Below are 19,539 nucleotides of genomic sequence, written 5' to 3' on the forward strand. Positions count from 1 at the left end.
TTGGTATAAGGGACTGTTCTTATTCCCTTCTTTTTGTTTAATGAACAATTATCCAAGTAAGCCATTCCACATTGTTGATTTTCTTAGACTCGGATTACACACGGGTAGCTATAATCTCCCACGTGGTAAGGTCAATTGCTGCTGTAACCACAATTGGACGGCTGACTTCTGTTGTTGATTTCATTTGTTTGTTATTTCCTTCAATGTTTCTCATTCTTACACTTTTCATCGTATTGCACAGGGACGAAAGCTTGACACACGTGTCTAAGGAAACCACTTTGGTATAAGGGACTGTTCTTATTCCCTTCTTTTTGTTTGATGAACAATTATCCAAGTAAGCCATTCCACATTGTTGATTTTCTTAGACTCGGCTGTCACGCAGGTAGCTATAATCTCCCACGTGGTAAGGTCAATTGCTGCTGTAACCACAAATGCACGACTGACTTCTGTTGTTGATTTCATTTGTTTGTTATTTCCTTCAATGTTTCTCATTCTAACACTTCTCATCGTATTGCACAGGGACGAAAGCTTGACACACGTGTCTAAGGAAACCACTTTGGTATAAGGGACTGTTCTTATTCCCTTCTTTTTGTTTAATGAACAATTATCCATGTTAGCCATTCCATATTGTTGATTTTCTTGGACTCGGATGTCACGCAGGTAGCTATAATCTCCCACGTGGTAAGGTCAATTGCTGCTGTAACCACAAATGCACGACTGACTTCTGTTGTTGATTTCATTTGTTTGTTATTTCCTTCTATGTTTCTCATTCTAACACTATTCATCGAATTGCACAGGGACGAAAGCTTGACACACGTGTCTAAGGAAACAACTTTGGTATAAGGGACTGTTCTTATTCCCTTCTTTCTGTATAATGATCAATTATCCAAGTAAGCCATTCCACATTGTTGATTTTCTTGGACTCGGATGACACGCAGGTAGCTATAATCTCCCACGTGGTGAGGTCAATTGCTGCTGTAACCACAAATGCACGACTGACTTCTGTTGTTGATTTCATTTGTTTGTTATTTCCTTCAATGTTTCTCATTCTAACTCTTTTCATCGTATTACACAGGGACGAAAGCTTGACACTTGTGTCTAAGGAAACCACTTTGGTATAAGGGACTGTTCTTATTCCCTTCTTTTTGTTTAATGAACAATTATCCAAGTTAGCCATTCCATATTGTTGATTTTCTTGGACTCGGATGTCAGGCAGGTAGCTATAATCTACCACGTGGTAAGGTCAATTGCTGCTGTAACCACAAATGCACGACTGACTTCTGTTGTTGATTTCATTTGTTTGTTATTTCCTTCAATGTTTCTCATTCTAACTCTTTTCATCGTATTACACAGGGACGAAAGCTTGACACTTGTGTCTAAGGAAACCACTTTGGTATAAGGGACTGTTCTTATTCCCTTCTTTTTGTTTAATGAACAATTATCCAAGTTAGCCATTCCATATTGTTGATTTTCTTGGACTCGGATGTCACGCAGGTAGCTATAATCTCCCACGTGGTAAGGTCAATTGCTGCTGTAACCACAAATGCACGACTGACTTCTGTTGTTGATTTCATTTGTTTGTTATTTCTTTCTATGTTTCTCATTCTAACACTTTTCATCGTATTGCACAGGGACGAAAGCTTGACACATGTGTCTATGGAAACCACATCGGTATAAGGGACTGTTCGTATTCCATTCTTTCTGTATAATGATCAATTATCCAAGTAAGCCATTCCACATTGTTGATTTTCTTGGACTCGGATGTCACGCAGGTGGCTATAATCTCCCACGTGGTAAGGTCAATTGCTGCTGTAACCACAAATGCACGACTGACTTCTGTTGTTGATTTCATTTGTTTGTTATTTCCTTCAATGTTTCTCATTCTAACACTTCTCATCGTATTGCACAGGGACGAAAGCTTGACTCACGTGTCTAAGGAAACCACATTGGTATAAGGGACTATTCTTATTCCCTTTTTCCTTTTTGATGAACAATTATCCAAATAAGCCATTCCACATTGTTGATTTTCTTGGACTCGGATGACACGCAGGTAGCTATAATCTCCCACGTGGTAAGGTCAATTGCTGCTGTAACCACAATTGCACGACTGACTTCTGTTGTTGATTTCATTTGTTTGTTATTTCCTTCTATGTTTCTCATTCTAACACTTTTCATCGTATTGCACAGGGACGAAAGCTTGACACACGTGTCTAAGGAAACCACATTGGTATAAGGGACTGTTCTTATTCCCTTTTTCCTTTTTGATGAACAATTATCCAAATAAGCCATTCCACATTGTTGATTTTCTTGGACTCGGATGTCACGCAGGTAGCTATAATCTCCCACGTGGTAAGGTCAATTGCTGCTGTAACCACAAATGCACGACTGACATCTGTTGATGATTTCATTTGTTTGTTATTTTCTTCAATGTTTCTCATTCTAACACTTTTCATCGTATTGCTCAGGGACGAAAACTTGACACACGAGTCTAAGGAAACCACAAGGGACTGTTCTTATTCCCTTTTTTCTTTTTGATGAACAATTATCCAAGTAAGCCATTCCACATTGTTGATTTTCTTGGACTCGGATGTCACGCAGGTAGCTATAATCAATTGCTGCTGTAACCACAAATGCACGACTGACTTCTGTTGTTGATTTCATTCGTTCGTTATTTTCTTCAATGTTTCTTATTCTGACTCTTTTCATCGTATTGCACAAGGACGAAAGCTTGACACACGTGTCTAAGGAAACCACTTTGGTATAAGGGACTGTTCTTATTCCCTTCTTTTTGTTTAATGAACAATTATCCAAATAAGCCATTCCACATTGTTGATTTTCTTGCACTCGGATGTCACGCAGGTAGCTATAATCTCCCACGTGGTAAGGTCAATTGCTGCTGTAACCACAAATGCACGACTGACATCTGTTGATGATTTCATTTGTTTGTTATTTTCTTCAATGTTTCTCATTCTAACACTTTTCATCGTATTGCTCAGGGACGAAAACTTGACACACGAGTCTAAGGAAACCACAAGGGACTGTTCTTATTCCCTTTTTTCTTTTTGATGAACAATTATCCAAGTAAGCCATTCCACATTGTTGATTTTCTTGGACTCGGATGTCACGCAGGTAGCTATAATCAATTGCTGCTGTAACCACAAATGCACGACTGACTTCTGTTGTTGATTTCATTCGTTCGTTATTTTCTTCAATGTTTCTTATTCTGACTCTTTTCATCGTATTGCACAAGGACGAAAGCTTGACACACGTGTCTAAGGAAACCACATTGGAATAAGGGACTGTTCTTATTCCCTTTTTTCTTTTTGATGAACAATTATCCAAGTAAGCCATTCCACATTATTGATTTTCTTGGACTCGGATGTCACGCAGGTAGCTATAATCTCCCACGTGGTAAGGTCAATTGCTGCTGTAACCACAAATGCACGACTGACTTCTGTTGTTGATTTCATTCGTTTGTTATTTTCTTCAATGTTTCTCATTCTAACACTTTTCATCGTATTGCACAGGGACGAAAGCTTGACACACGTGTCTAAGGAAACCACTTTGGTATAAGGGACTGTTCTTATTCCCTTCTTTTTGTTTAATGAACAATTATCCAAGTAAGCCATTCCACATTGTTGATTTTCTTAGACTCGGATGTCACGCAGGTAGCTATAATCTCCCACGTGGTAAGGTCAATTGCTGCTGTAACCACAAATGCAGGACTGACTTCTGTTGTTGATTTCATTTGTTTGTTATTTCCTTCTATGTTTCTCATTCTAACACTTTTCATCGTATTGCACAGGGACGAAAGCTTGACACACGTGTCTAAGGAAACCACTTTGGTATAAGGGACTGTTCTTATTCCCTTCTTTTTGTTTAATGAACAATTATCCAAGTAAGCCATTCCACATTGTTGATTTTCTTAGACTCGGATTACACACGGGTAGCTATAATCTCCCACGTGGTAAGTTCAATTGCTGCTGTAACCACAATTGGACGGCTGACTTCTGTTGTTGATTTCATTTGTTTGTTATTTCCTTCAATGTTTCTCATTCTTACACTTTTCATCGTATTGCACAGGGACGAAAGCTTGACACACGTGTCTAAGGAAACCACTTTGGTATAAGGGACTGTTCTTATTCCCTTCTTTTTGTTTGATGAACAATTATCCAAGTAAGCCATTCCACATTGTTGATTTTCTTAGACTCGGCTGTCACGCAGGTAGCTATAATCTCCCACGTGGTAAGGTCAATTGCTGCTGTAACCACAAATGCACGACTGACTTCTGTTGTTGATTTCATTTGTTTGTTATTTCCTTCAATGTTTCTCATTCTAACACTTCTCATCGTATTGCACAGGGACGAAAGCTTGACACACGTGTCTAAGGAAACCACTTTGGTATAAGGGACTGTTCTTATTCCCTTCTTTTTGTTTAATGAACAATTATCCATGTTAGCCATTCCATATTGTTGATTTTCTTGGACTCGGATGTCACGCAGGTAGCTATAATCTCCCACGTGGTAAGGTCAATTGCTGCTGTAACCACAAATGCACGACTGGCTTCTGTTGTTGATTTCATTTCTTTGTTATTTCCTTCTATGTTTCTCATTCTAACACTATTCATCGAATTGCACAGGGACGAAAGCTTGACACACGTGTCTAAGGAAACAACTTTGGTATAAGGGACTGTTCTTATTCCCTTCTTTCTGTATAATGATCAATTATCCAAGTAAGCCATTCCACATTGTTGATTTTCTTGGACTCGGATGACACGCAGGTAGCTATAATCTACCACGTGGTAAGGTCAATTGCTGCTGTAACCACAAATGCACGACTGACTTCTGTTGTTGATTTCATTTGTTTGTTATTTCCTTCTATGTTTCTCATTCTAACACTTTTCATCGTATTGCACAGGGACGAAAGCTTGACACACGTGTCTAAGGAAACCACTTTGGTATAAGGGACTGTTCTTATTCCCTTCTTTCTGTTTAATGAACAATTATCCAAGTAAGCCATTCCACATTGTTGATTTTCTTAGACTCGGCTGTCACGCAGGTAGCTATAATCTCCCACATGGTAAGGTCAATTGCTGCTGTAACCACAAATGCACGACTGACTTCTGTTGTTGATTTCATTTGTTTGTTATTTCCTTCAATGTTTCTCATTCTAACACTTCTCATCGTATTGCACAGGGACGAAAGCTTGACTCACGTGTCTAAGGAAATCACTTTGGTATAAGGGACTGTTCTTATTCCCTTCTTTTTGTTTGATTAACAATTATCCAAGTAAGCCATTCCACATTGTTGATTTTCTTGGACTCGGATTACACACGGGTAGCTATAATCTCCCACGTGGTAAGGTCAATTGCTGCTGTAACCACAATTGGACGGCTGACTTCTGTTGTTGATTTCATTTGTTTGTTATTTCCTTCAATGTTTCTCATTCTAACACTTCTCATCGTATTGCACAGGGACGAAAGTTTGAACCACGTGTCTATGGAAACCACATTGGTATAAGGGGCTGTTCTTATTCCTTTTTTTGTTTAATCAACAATTATCCAAGTAAGTTTCCACATTGTTGATTTTCTTGGACTCGGATGACACGCGGGTAGCTATAATCTCCCACGTGGTAAGGTCAATCGCTGCTGTAACCACAATTGGACGGCTGACTTCTGTTGTTGATTTCATTTGTTCGTTATTTCCTTCAATGTTTCTCATTCTTACACTTCTCATCGTATTGCACAGGGACGAAAGCTTGACACACGTGTCTATGGAAACCACATTGGTATAAGGGACTGTTCTTATTCCCTTCTTTCTGTATAATGATCAATTATCCAAGTAAGCCATTCCACATTGTTGATTTTCTTGGACTCGGATGACACGCAGGTAGCTATAATCTCCCACGTGGTGAGGTCATGTTCATTGTTCATTAAACAAAAAGAAGGGAATAAGAACAGTCCCTTATACCAAAGTGGTTTCCTTAGACACGTGTGTCAAGCTTTCGTCCCTGTGTAATACGATGAAAAGAGTTAGAATGAGAAACATTGAAGGAAATAACAAACAAATGAAATCAACAACAGAAGTCAGTCGTGCATTTGTGGTTACAGCAGCAATTCAACAATGAACAATTGCTGCTGTAACCACAAATGCACGACTGACTTCTGTTGTAAGGTCAATCGCTACTGTAACCACAATTGGACGGCTGACTTCTGTTGTTGATTTCATTTGTTTGTTATTTCCTTCAATGTTTCTCATTCTTACACTTTTCATCGTATTACACAGGGACGAAAGCTTGACACACGTGTCTAAGGAAACCACTTTGGTATAAGGGACTGTTCTTATTCCCTTCTTTTTGTTTAATGAACAATTATCCAAGTAAGCCATTCCACATTGTTGATTTTCTTGGACTCGGATGTCACGCAGGTAGCTATAATCTCCCACGTGGTAAGGTCAATTGCTGCTGTAACCACAAATGCACGACTGACTTCTGTTGTTGATTTCATTTGTTTGTTATTTCCTTCTATGTTTCTCATTCTAACACTATTCATCGTATTGCACAGGGACGAAAGTTTGACACACGTGTCTAAGGAAACAACTTTGGTATAAGGGACTGTTCTTATTTCCTTTTTTTGTTTAATCAACAATTATCCAAGTAGGCCACTTCACATTGTTGATTTTCTTGGACTCGGATGTCACGCAGGTAGCTATAATCTCCCACGTGGTGAGGTCAATTGCTGCTGTAACCACAAATGCACGACTGACTCCTGTTGTTGATTTCATTCGTTTGTTATTTCCTTCAATGTTTCTCATTTTAACACTTTTCATCGTATTGCACAGGGACGAAAGCTTGACACACGTGTCTAAGGAAACCACTTTGGTATAAGGGACTGATCTTATTCCCTTCTTTTTATTTAATGAACAATTATCCAAGTAAGCCATTCCACATTGTTGATTTTCTTGGACTCGGATGTCACGCAGGTAGCTATAATCTACCACGTGGTAAGGTCAATTGCTGCTGTAACCACAAATGCACGACTGACTTCTGTTGTTGATTTCATTTGTTTGTTATTTCCTTCTATGTTTCTCATTCTAACACTTTTCATCGTATTGCACAGGGACGAAAGCTTGACACACGTGTCTAAGGAAACCACTTTGGTATAAGGGACTGTTCTCATTCCCTTCTTTTTGTTTAATGAACAATTATCCAAGTAAGCCATTCCACATTGTTGATTTTTTTAGACTCGGCTGTCACGCAGGTAGCTATAATCTCCCACGTGGTAAGGTCAATTGCTGCTGTAACCACAAATGCACGACTGACTTCTGTTGTTGATTTCATTTGTTTGTTATTTCCTTCAATGTTTCTCATTCTAACACTTCTCATCGTATTGCACAGGGACGAAAGCTTGACTCACGTGTCTGAGGAAATCACATTGGTAAAAGGAACTGTTCTTATTCCCTTCTTTTTGTTTAATTAACAATTATCCAAGTAAGCCATTCCACATTGTTGATTTTCTTGGACTCGGATGACACGCGGGTTGCTATAATCTTCCACGTGGTAAGGTCAATTGCTGCTGTTACCACAATTGGACGGCTGACTTCTGTTGTTGATTTCATTTGTTTGTTATTTCCTTCAATGTTTCTCATTCTAACTCTTTTCATCGTATTAAACAGGGACGAAAGCTTGACACACGTGTCTAAGGAAACCACTTTGGTATAAGGGACTGTTCTTATTCCCTTCTTTTTGTTTAATGAACAATTATCCAAGTAAGCCATTCCACATTGTTGATTTTCTTGGACTCGGATGACACGCAGGTATAATCTCCCACGTGGTGAGGTCAATTTCTGATGTAACCACAATTGGACGGCTGACTTCTGTTGTTGATTTCATTTGTTTGTTATTTCCTTCAATGTTTCTCATTCTAACTCTTTTCATCGTATTAAACAGGGACGAAAGCTTGACACACGTGTCTAAGGAAACCACTTTGGTATAAGGGACTGTTCTTATTCCCTTCTTTTTGTTTAATGAACAATTATCCAAGTAAGCCATTCCACATTGTTGATTTTCTTGGACTCGGATGACACGCAGGTATAATCTCCCACGTGGTGAGGTCAATTTCTGCTGTAACCACAAATGCACGACTGACTTCTGTTGTTGATTTCATTTGTTTGTTATTTCCTTCAATGTTTCCCATTCTAACACTTCTCATCGTATTGCACAGGGACGAAAGCTTGACACACGTGTCTATGGAAACCACATTGGTATAAGGGACTGTTCTTATTCCCTCCTTACTGTATAATGATCAATTATCCAAGTAAGCCATTCCGCATTGTTGATTTTCTTGGACTCGGATGACACGCAGGTATAATCTCCCACGTGGTGAGGTCAATTTCTGCTGTAACCACAAATGCACGACTGACTTCTGTTGTTGATTTCATTTGTTTGTTATTTCCTTCAATGTTTCTCATTCTAACTCTTTTCATCGTATTAAACAGGGACGAAAGCTTGACACACGTGTCTGAGGAAACCACTTTGGTATAAGGGACTGTTCTTATTCCCTTCTTTTCGTTTAATGAACAATTATCCAAGTAAGCCATTCCACATTGTTGATTTTCTTGGACTCGGATGACACGCGGGTAGCTATAATCTCCCACGTAGTAAGGTCAATTGCTGCTGTAACCACAATTGAACGGCTGACTTCTGTTGTTGATTTCATTTGTTTGTTATTTCCTTCAATGTTTCTCATTCTAACACTTTTCATCGTATTGCACAGGGACGAAAGCTTGACACACGTGTCTAAGGAAACCACTTTGGTATGAGGGACTGTTCTTATTCCCTTTTTTTTGTTTAATGAACAATTATCCGAGTAAGCCATTCCACATTGTTGATTTTCTTGGACTCGGATGACAAGCAGCAAGCTATAATCTCCCACGTGGTAAGGTCAATTTCTGCTGTAACCACAAATGCACGACTGACTTCTGTTGTTGATTTCATTTGTTTGTTATTTCCTTCAATGTTTCTCATTCTTACTCTTTTCATCGTATTAAACAGGGACGAAAGCTTGACACACGTGTCTGAGGAAACCACTTTGGTATAAGGGACTGTTCTTATTCCCTTCTTTTCGTTTAATGAACAATTATCCAAGTAAGCCATTCCACATTGTTGATTTTCTTGGACTCGGATGACACGCGGGTAGCTATAATCTCCCACGTAGTAAGGTCAATTGCTGCTGTAACCACAATTGAACGGCTGACTTCTGTTGTTGATTTCATTTGTTTGTTATTTCCTTCAATGTTTCTCATTCTAACACTTTTCATCGTATTGCACAGGGACGAAAGCTTGACACACGTGTCTAAGGAAACCACTTTGGTATGAGGGACTGTTCTTATTCCCTTTTTTTTGTTTAATGAACAATTATCCGAGTAAGCCATTCCACATTGTTGATTTTCTTGGACTCGGATGACAAGCAGCAAGCTATAATCTCCCACGTGGTAAGGTCAATTGCTGCTGTAACCACAATTGGACGGCTGACTTCTGTTGTTGATTTCATTTGTTTGTTATTTCCTTCAATGTTTCTCATTCTAACACTTTTCATCGTATTGCACAGGGACGAAAGCTTGACACACGTGTCTAAGGAAACCACTTTGGTATGAGGGACTGTTCTTATTCCCTTTTTTCTGTTTAATGAACAATTATCCAAGTAAGCCATTCCACATTGTTGATTTTCTTGGACTTGGATTTCACGCAGGTAGCTATAATCTCCCACGTGGTAAGGTCAATTGCTGCTGTAACCACAATTGCACGACTGACTTCTGTTGTTGATTTCATTTGTTTGTTATTTCCTTCTATGTTACTCATTCTAACACTTTTCATCGTATTGCACAAGGACGAAAGCTTGACACACGTGTCTAAGGAAACTCCATTGGTATAAGGAACTGTTCCCTTTTTCCTTTTTGATGAACAATTATCCAAATAAGCCATTCCACATTGTTGATTTTCTTGGACTTGGATGTCACGCAGGTAGCCATAATCTTCCACGAGGTAAGGTCAATTGCTGCTGTAACCACAAATGCACGACTGACATCTGTTGATGATTTCATTTGTTTGTTATTTTCTTCAATGTTTCTCATTCTAACACTTTTCATCGTATTGCTCAGGGACGAAAACTTGACACACGAGTCTAAGGAAACCACAAGGGACTGTTCTTATTCCCTTTTTTCTTTTTGATGAACAATTATCCAAGTAAGCCATTCCGCATTGTTGATTTTCTTGGACTCGGATTTCACGCAGGTAGCTATAATCTCCCACGTGGTAAGAGCAATTGCTGCTGTAACCACAATTGCACGACTGACTTCTGTTGTTGATTTCATTTGTTTGTTATTTCCTTCTATGTTACTCATTCTAACACTTTTCATCGTATTGCACAGGGACGAAAGCTTGACACACGTGTCTAAGGAAACTCCATTGGTATAAGGAACTGTTCTTATTCCCTTTTTCCTTTTTGATGAACAATTATCCAAATAAGCCATTCCACATTGTTGATTTTCTTGGACTTGGATGTCACGCAGGTAGCCATAATCTTCCACGAGGTAAGGTCAATTGCTGCTGTAACCACAAATGCACGACTGACATCTGTTGATGATTTCATTTGTTTGTTATTTTCTTCAATGTTTCTCATTCTAACACTTTTCATCGTATTGCTCAGGGACGAAAACTTGACACACGAGTCTAAGGAAACCACAAGGGACTGTTCTTATTCCCTTTTTTCTTTTTGATGAACAATTATCCAAGTAAGCCATTCCGCATTGTTGATTTTCTTGGACTCGGATTTCACGCAGGTAGCTATAATCTCCCACGTGGTAAGGTCAATTGCTGCTGTAACCACAATTGCACGACTGACTTCTGTTGTTGATTTCATTTGTTTGTTATTTCCTTCTATGTTACTCATTCTAACACTTTTCATCGTATTGCTCAGGGACGAAAACTTGACACACGAGTCTAAGGAAACCACAAGGGACTGTTCTTATTCCCGTTTTTCTTTTTGATGAACAATTATCCAAGTAAGCCATTCCACATTGTTGATTTTCTTGGACTTGGATTTCACGCAGGTAGCTATAATCTCCCACGTGGTAAGGTCAATTGCTGCTGTAACCACAATTGGACGGCTGACTTCTGTTGTTGATTTCATTTGTTTGTTATTTCCTTCTATGTTACTCATTCTAACACTTTTCATCGTATTGACGAAAGCTTGACACACGTGTCTAAGGAAACTCCATTGGTATAAGGAACTGTTCTTATTCCCTTTTTCCTTTTTGATGAACAATTATCCAAATAAGCCATTCCACATTGTTGATTTTCTTGGACTTGGATGTCACGCAGGTAGCTATAATCTCCCACGTGGTAAGGTCAATTGCTGCTGTAACCACAATTGCACGACTGACTTCTGTTGTTGATTTCATTTGTTTGTTATTTCCTTCTATGTTACTCATTCTAACACTTTTCATCGTATTGACGAAAGCTTGACACACGTGTCTAAGGAAACTCCATTGGTATAAGGAACTGTTCTTATTCCCTTTTTCCTTTTTGATGAACAATTATCCAAATAAGCCATTCCACATTGTTGATTTTCTTGGACTTGGATGTCACGCAGGTAGCTATAATCTCCCACGTGGTAAGGTCAATTGCTGCTGTAACCACAAATGCACGACTGACTTCTGTTGTTGATTTCATTCGTTCGTTATTTTCTTCAATGTTTCTCATTCTAACTATTTTCATCGTATTGCACAAGGACGAAAGCTTGACACACGTGTCTAAGGAAACCACTTTGGTATAAGGGACTGTTCTTATTCCCTTCTTTTTGTTTAATGAACAATTATCCAAGTAAGCCATTCCACATTGTTGATTTTCTTGGACTCGGATGACACGCAGGTATAATCTCCCACGTGGTGAGGTCAATTGTTGCTGTAACCACAAATGCACGACTGACTTCTGTTGTTGATTTCATTTGTTTGTTATTTCCTTCTATGTTTCTCATTCTAACACTTTTTATCGTATTGCACAGGGACGAAAGCTTGACACACGTGTCTAAGGAAACCACTTTGGTATAAGGGACTGTTCTTATTCCCTTTTTTTTGTTTAATCAACAATTATCCAAGTAGGCCATTCCACATTGTTGATTTTCTTGGACTCGGATGTCACGCAGGTAGCTATAATCTCCCACGTGGTAAGGTCAATTGCTGCTGTAACCACAAATGCACGACTGACTTCTGTTGTTGATTTCATTCGTTTGTTATTTCCTTCAATGTTTCTCATTCTAACACTTTTCATGGTATTGCACAGGGACGAAAGCTTGACACACGTGTCTAAGGAAACCATTTTGGTATAAGGGACTGTTCTCATTCCCTTCTTTTTGTTTAATGAACAATTATCCAAGTAAGCCATTCCACATTGTTGATTTTCTTGGACTCGGATGTCACGCAGGTAGCTCTAATCTCCCACGTGGTAAGGTCAATTGCTGCTGTAACCACAAATGCACGACTGACTTCTATTGTTGATTTCATTTGTTTGTTATTTCCTTCTATGTTTCTCATTCTAACACTTCTCATCGTATTGCACAGGGACGAAAGCTTGACACACGTGTCTAAGGAAACCACATTGGTATAAGGGACTGTTTTTATTCCCTTTTTCCTATTTGATGAACAATTATCCAAATAAGCCATTCCACATTGTTGATTTTCTTGGACTCGGATGTCACGCAGGTAGCTATAATCTTCCACGAGGTAAGGTCAATTGCTGCTGTAACCACAAATGCACGACTGACATCTGTTGATGATTTCATTTGTTTGTTATTTTCTTCAATGTTTCTCATTCTAACACTTTTCATCGTATTGCTCAGGGACGAAAACTTGACACACGAGTCTAAGGAAACCACATTGGTATAAGGGACTGTTCTTATTCCCTTTTTCCTTTTTGATGAACAATTATCCAAATAAGCCATTCCACATTGTTGATTTTCTTGGACTCGGATGTCACGCAGGTAGCTATAATCTTCCACGTGGTAAGGTCAATTGCTGCTGTAACCACAATTGCACGACTGACTTCTGTTGTTGATTTCATTTGTTTGTTATTTCCTTCAAAGTTTCTCATTCTAACTCTTTTCATCGTATTACACAGGGACGAAAACTTGACACACGTGTCTAAGGAAACCACTTTGGTATAAGGGACTGTTCTTATTTCCTTCTTTTTGTTTAATGAACAATTATCCAAGTAAGCCATTCCACATTGTTGATTTTCTTGGACTCGGATGTCACGCAGGTAGCTATAATCTCCGACGTGGTAAGGTCAATTGCTCCTGTAACCACAATTGGAAGGCTGACTTCTGTTGTTGATTTCATTTGTTTGTTATTTCCTTCAATGATTCTCATTCTCACACTTTTCATCGTATTGCTGAGGACGAAAGCTTGACACACGTGTCCAAGGAAACCGCTCTGCTTTGGGGGACTGAGCTTATTTCTTTTTTCTTTGTTCAATGAACAATTATCCAAGTAAGCAATTCCACATTGTTTTCTTGGACTCGGATGTCACGCAGGTAGCTCTAATCTCCCACGTGGTAAGGTCAATTGCTGCTGTAACCACAAATGCACGACTGACTTCTATTGTTGATTTCATTTGTTTGTTATTTCCTTCTATGTTTCTCATTCTAACACTTCTCATCGTATTGCACAGGGACGAAAGCTTGACACACGTGTCTGAGGAAACCACATTGTTATAAGGGACTGTTCTTATTCCCTTTTTCTTTTTGATGAACAATTATCCAAGTAAGCCATTCCACATTTCTGATTTTCTTGGACTCGTATGTCACGCAGGAAGCTATAATCTCCTACGTGGTAAGGTCAATTGCTGCTGTAACCACAAATGCACGACTGACTTCTGTTGTTGATTTCATTCGTTTGTTATTTTCTTCAATGTTTCTCATTCTAACACTTTTCATCGTATTGCACAGGGACGAAAGCTTGACACAAGTGTCAAAGGAAACCACTTTGGTATAAGGGACTGTTCTTATTCCCTTCTTTTTGTTTAATGAACAATTATCCAAGTAAGCCATTCCACATTGTTGATTTTCTTGGACTCGGATGTCACGCAGGTAGCTCTAATCTCCCACGTGGTAAGGTCAATTACTGCTGTAACCACAAATGCACGACTGACTTCTGTTGTTGATTTCATTCGTTCGTTATTTTCTTCAATGTTTCTCATTCTAACTATTTTCATCGTATTGCACAAGGACGAAAGCTTGACACACGTGTCTAAGGAAACCACTTTTGTATAAGGGACTGTTCTTATTCCCTTCTTTTTGTTTAATGAACAATTATCCAAGTAAGCCATTCCACATTGTTGATTTTCTTGGACTCGGATGACACGCAGGTATAATCTCCCACGTGGTGAGGTCAATTTCTGATGTAACCACAATTGGACGGCTGACTTCTGTTGTTGATTTCATTTGTTTGTTATTTCCTTCAATGTTTCTCATTCTAACTCTTTTCATCGTATTAAACAGGGACGAAAGCTTGACACACGTGTCTAAGGAAACCACTTTGGTATAAGGGACTGTTCTTATTCCCTTCTTTTTGTTTAATGAACAATTATCCAAGTAAGCCATTCCACATTGTTGATTTTCTTGGACTCGGATGACACGCAGGTATAATCTCCCACGTGGTGAGGTCAATTTCTGCTGTAACCACAAATGCACGACTGACTTCTGTTGTTGATTTCATTTGTTTGTTATTTCCTTCAATGTTTCCCATTCTAACACTTCTCATCGTATTGCACAGGGACGAAAGCTTGACACACGTGTCTATGGAAACCACATTGGTATAAGGGACTGTTCTTATTCCCTCCTTACTGTATAATGATCAATTATCCAAGTAAGCCATTCCGCATTGTTGATTTTCTTGGACTCGGATGACACGCAGGTATAATCTCCCACGTGGTGAGGTCAATTTCTGCTGTAACCACAAATGCACGACTGACTTCTGTTGTTGATTTCATTTGTTTGTTATTTCCTTCAATGTTTCTCATTCTAACTCTTTTCATCGTATTAAACAGGGACGAAAGCTTGACACACGTGTCTGAGGAAACCACTTTGGTATAAGGGACTGTTCTTATTCCCTTCTTTTCGTTTAATGAACAATTATCCAAGTAAGCCATTCCACATTGTTGATTTTCTTGGACTCGGATGACACGCGGGTAGCTATAATCTCCCACGTAGTAAGGTCAATTGCTGCTGTAACCACAATTGAACGGCTGACTTCTGTTCTTGATTTCATTTGTTTGTTATTTCCTTCAATGTTTCTCATTCTAACACTTTTCATCGTATTGCACAGGGACGAAAGCTTGACACACGTGTCTAAGGAAACCACTTTGGTATGAGGGACTGTTCTTATTCCCTTTTTTTTGTTTAATGAACAATTATCCGAGTAAGCCATTCCACATTGTTGATTTTCTTGGACTCGGATGACAAGCGGCAAGCTATAATCTCCCACGTGGTAAGGTCAATTGCTGCTGTAACCACAATTGGACGGCTGACTTCTGTTGTTGATTTCATTTGTTTGTTATTTCCTTCAATGTTTCTCATTCTAACACTTTTCATCGTATTGCACAGGGACGAAAGCTTGACACACGTGTCTAAGGAAACCACTTTGGTATGAGGGACTGTTCTTATTCCCTTTTTTCTGTTTAATGAACAATTATCCAAGTAAGCCATTCCACATTGTTGATTTTCTTGGACTTGGATTTCACGCAGGTAGCTATAATCTCCCACGTGGTAAGGTCAATTGCTGCTGTAACCACAATTGCACGACTGACTTCTGTTGTTGATTTCATTTGTTTGTTATTTCCTTCTATGTTACTCATTCTAACACTTTTCATCGTATTGCACAGGGACGAAAGCTTGACACACGTGTCTAAGGAAACTCCATTGGTATAAGGAACTGTTCTTATTCCCTTTATCCTTTTTGATGAACAATTATCCAAATAAGCCATTCCACATTGTTGATTTTCTTGGACTTGGATGTCACGCAGGTAGCCATAATCTTCCACGAGGTAAGGTCAATTGCTGCTGTAACCACAAATGCACGACTGACATCTGTTGATGATTTCATTTGTTTGTTATTTTCTTCAATGTTTCTCATTCTAACACTTTTCATCGTATTGCTCAGGGACGAAAACTTGACACACGAGTCTAAGGAAACCACAAGGGACTGTTCTTATTCCCTTTTTTCTTTTTGATGAACAATTATCCAAGTAAGCCATTCCGCATTGTTGATTTTCTTGGACTCGGATTTCACGCAGGTAGCTATAATCTCCCACGTGGTAAGGTCAATTGCTGCTGTAACCACAATTGCACGACTGACTTCTGTTGTTGATTTCATTTGTTTGTTATTTCCTTCTATGTTACTCATTCTAACACTTTTCATCGTATTGCTCAGGGACGAAAACTTGACACACGAGTCTAAGGAAACCACAAGGGACTGTTCTTATTCCCTTTTTTCTTTTTGATGAACAATTATCCAAGTAAGCCATTCCGCATTGTTGATTTTCTTGGACTCGGATTTCACGCAGGTAGCTATAATCTCCCACGTGGTAAGGTCAATTGCTGCTGTAACCACAATTGCACGACTGACTTCTGTTGTTGATTTCATTTGTTTGTTATTTCCTTCTATGTTACTCATTCTAACACTTTTCATCGTATTGCACAGGGACGAAAGCTTGACACACGTGTCTAAGGAAACTCCATTGGTATAAGGAACTGTTCTTATTCCCTTTTTCCTTTTTGATGAACAATTATCCAAATAAGCCATTCCACATTGTTGATTTTCTTGGACTTGGATGTCACGCAGGTAGCCATAATCTTCCACGAGGTAAGGTCAATTGCTGCTGTAACCACAAATGCACGACTGACATCTGTTGATGATTTCATTTGTTTGTTATTTTCTTCAATGTTTCTCATTCTAACACTTTTCATCGTATTGCTCAGGGACGAAAACTTGACACACGAGTCTAAGGAAACCACAAGGGACTGTTCTTATTCCCTTTTTTCTTTTTGATGAACAATTATCCAAGTAAGCCATTCCGCATTGTTGATTTTCTTGGACTCGGATTTCACGCAGGTAGCTATAATCTCCCACGTGGTAAGGTCAATTGCTGCTGTAACCACAATTGCACGACTGACTTCTGTTGTTGATTTCATTTGTTTGTTATTTCCTTCTATGTTACTCATTCTAACACTTTTCATCGTATTGCTCAGGGACGAAAACTTGACACACGAGTCTAAGGAAACCACAAGGGACTGTTCTTATTCCCTTTTTTCTTTTTGATGAACAATTATCCAAGTAAGCCATTCCACATTGTTGATTTTCTTGGACTTGGATTTCACGCAGGTAGCTATAATCTCCCACGTGGTAAGGTCAATTGCTGCTGTAACCACAATTGGACGGCTGACTTCTGTTGTTGATTTCATTTGTTTGTTATTTCCTTCAATGTTTCTCATTCTAACACTTTTCATCGTATTGCACAGGGACGAAAGCTTGACACACGTGTCTAAGGAAACCACTTTGGTATGAGGGACTGTTCTTATTCCCTTTTTTCTGTTTAATGAACAATTATCCAAGTAAGCCATTCCACATTGTTGATTTTCTTGGACTTGGATTTCACGCAGGTAGCTATAATCTCCCACGTGGTAAGGTCAATTGCTGCTGTAACCACAATTGCACGACTGACTTCTGTTGTTGATTTCATTTGTTTGTTATTTCCTTCTATGTTACTCATTCTAACACTTTTCATCGTATTGCACAGGGACGAAAGCTTGACACACGTGTCTAAGGAAACTCCATTGGTATAAGGAACTGTTCTTATTCCCTTTTTCCTTTTTGATGAACAATTATCCAAATAAGCCATTCCACATTGTTGATTTTCTTGGACTTGGATGTCACGCAGGTAGCTATAATCTCCCACGTGGTAAGGTCAATTGCTGCTGTAACCACAAATGCACGACTGACTTCTGTTGTTGATTTCATTCGTTCGTTATTTTCTTCAATGTTTCTCATTCTAACTATTTTCATCGTATTGCACAAGGACGAAAGCTTGACACACGTGTCTAAGGAAACCACTTTGGTATAAGGGACTGTTCTTATTCCCTTCTTTTTGTTTAATGAACAATTATCCAAGTAAGCCATTCCACATTGTTGATTTTCTTGGACTCGGATGTCACGCAGGTAGCTCTAATCTCCCACGTGGTAAGGTCAATTGCTGCTGTAACCACAAATGCACGACTGACTTCTATTGTTGATTTCATTTGTTTGTTATTTCCTTCTATGTTTCTCATTCTAACACTTCTCATCGTATTGCACAGGGACGAAAGCTTGACACACGTGTCTAAGGAAACCACTTTGGTATAAGGGACTGTTCTTATTCCCTTTTTTTTGTTTAATCAACAATTATCCAAGTAGGCCATTCCACATTGTTGATTTTCTTGGACTCGGATGTCACGCAGGTAGCTATAATCTCCCACGTGGTAAGGTCAATTGCTGCTGTAACCACAAATGCACGACTGACTTCTGTTGTTGATTTCATTCGTTTGTTATTTCCTTCAATGTTTCTCATTCTAACACTTTTCATGGTATTGCACAGGGACGAAAGCTTGACACACGTGTCTAAGGAAACCACTTTGGTATAAGGGACTGTTCTTATTCCCTTTTTTTTGTTTAATCAACAATTATCCAAGTAGGCCATTCCACATTGTTGATTTTCTTGGACTCGGATGACACGCAGGTATAATCTCCCACGTGGTGAGGTCAATTGTTGCTGTAACCACAAATGCACGACTGACTTCTGTTGTTGATTTCATTTGTTTGTTATTTCCTTCTATGTTTCTCATTCTAACACTTTTTATCGTATTGCACAGGGACGAAAGCTTGACACACGTGTCTAAGGAAACCACTTTGGTATAAGGGACTGTTCTTATTCCCTTTTTTTTGTTTAATCAACAATTATCCAAGTAGGCCATTCCACATTGTTGATTTTCTTGGACTCGGATGTCACGCAGGTAGCTATAATCTCCCACGTGGTAAGGTCAATTGCTGCTGTAACCACAAATGCACGACTGACTTCTGTTGTTGATTTCATTCGTTTGTTATTTCCTTCAATGTTTCTCATTCTAACACTTTTCATGGTATTGCACAGGGACGAAAGCTTGACACACGTGTCTAAGGAAACCACTTTGGTATAAGGGACTGTTCTCATTCCCTTCTTTTTGTTTAATGAACAATTATCCAAGTAAGCCATTCCACATTGTTGATTTTCTTGGACTCGGATGTCACGCAGGTAGCTCTAATCTCCCACGTGGTAAGGTCAATTGCTGCTGTAACCACAAATGCACGACTGACTTCTATTGTTGATTTCATTTGTTTGTTATTTCCTTCTATGTTTCTCATTCTAACACTTCTCATCGTATTGCACAGGGACGAAAGCTTGACACACGTGTCT

This window comes from Harmonia axyridis, chromosome 6, assembly GCF_914767665.1.
Source record: "Harmonia axyridis chromosome 6, icHarAxyr1.1, whole genome shotgun sequence".
Lineage (NCBI taxonomy): Eukaryota > Metazoa > Arthropoda > Insecta > Coleoptera > Coccinellidae > Harmonia > Harmonia axyridis.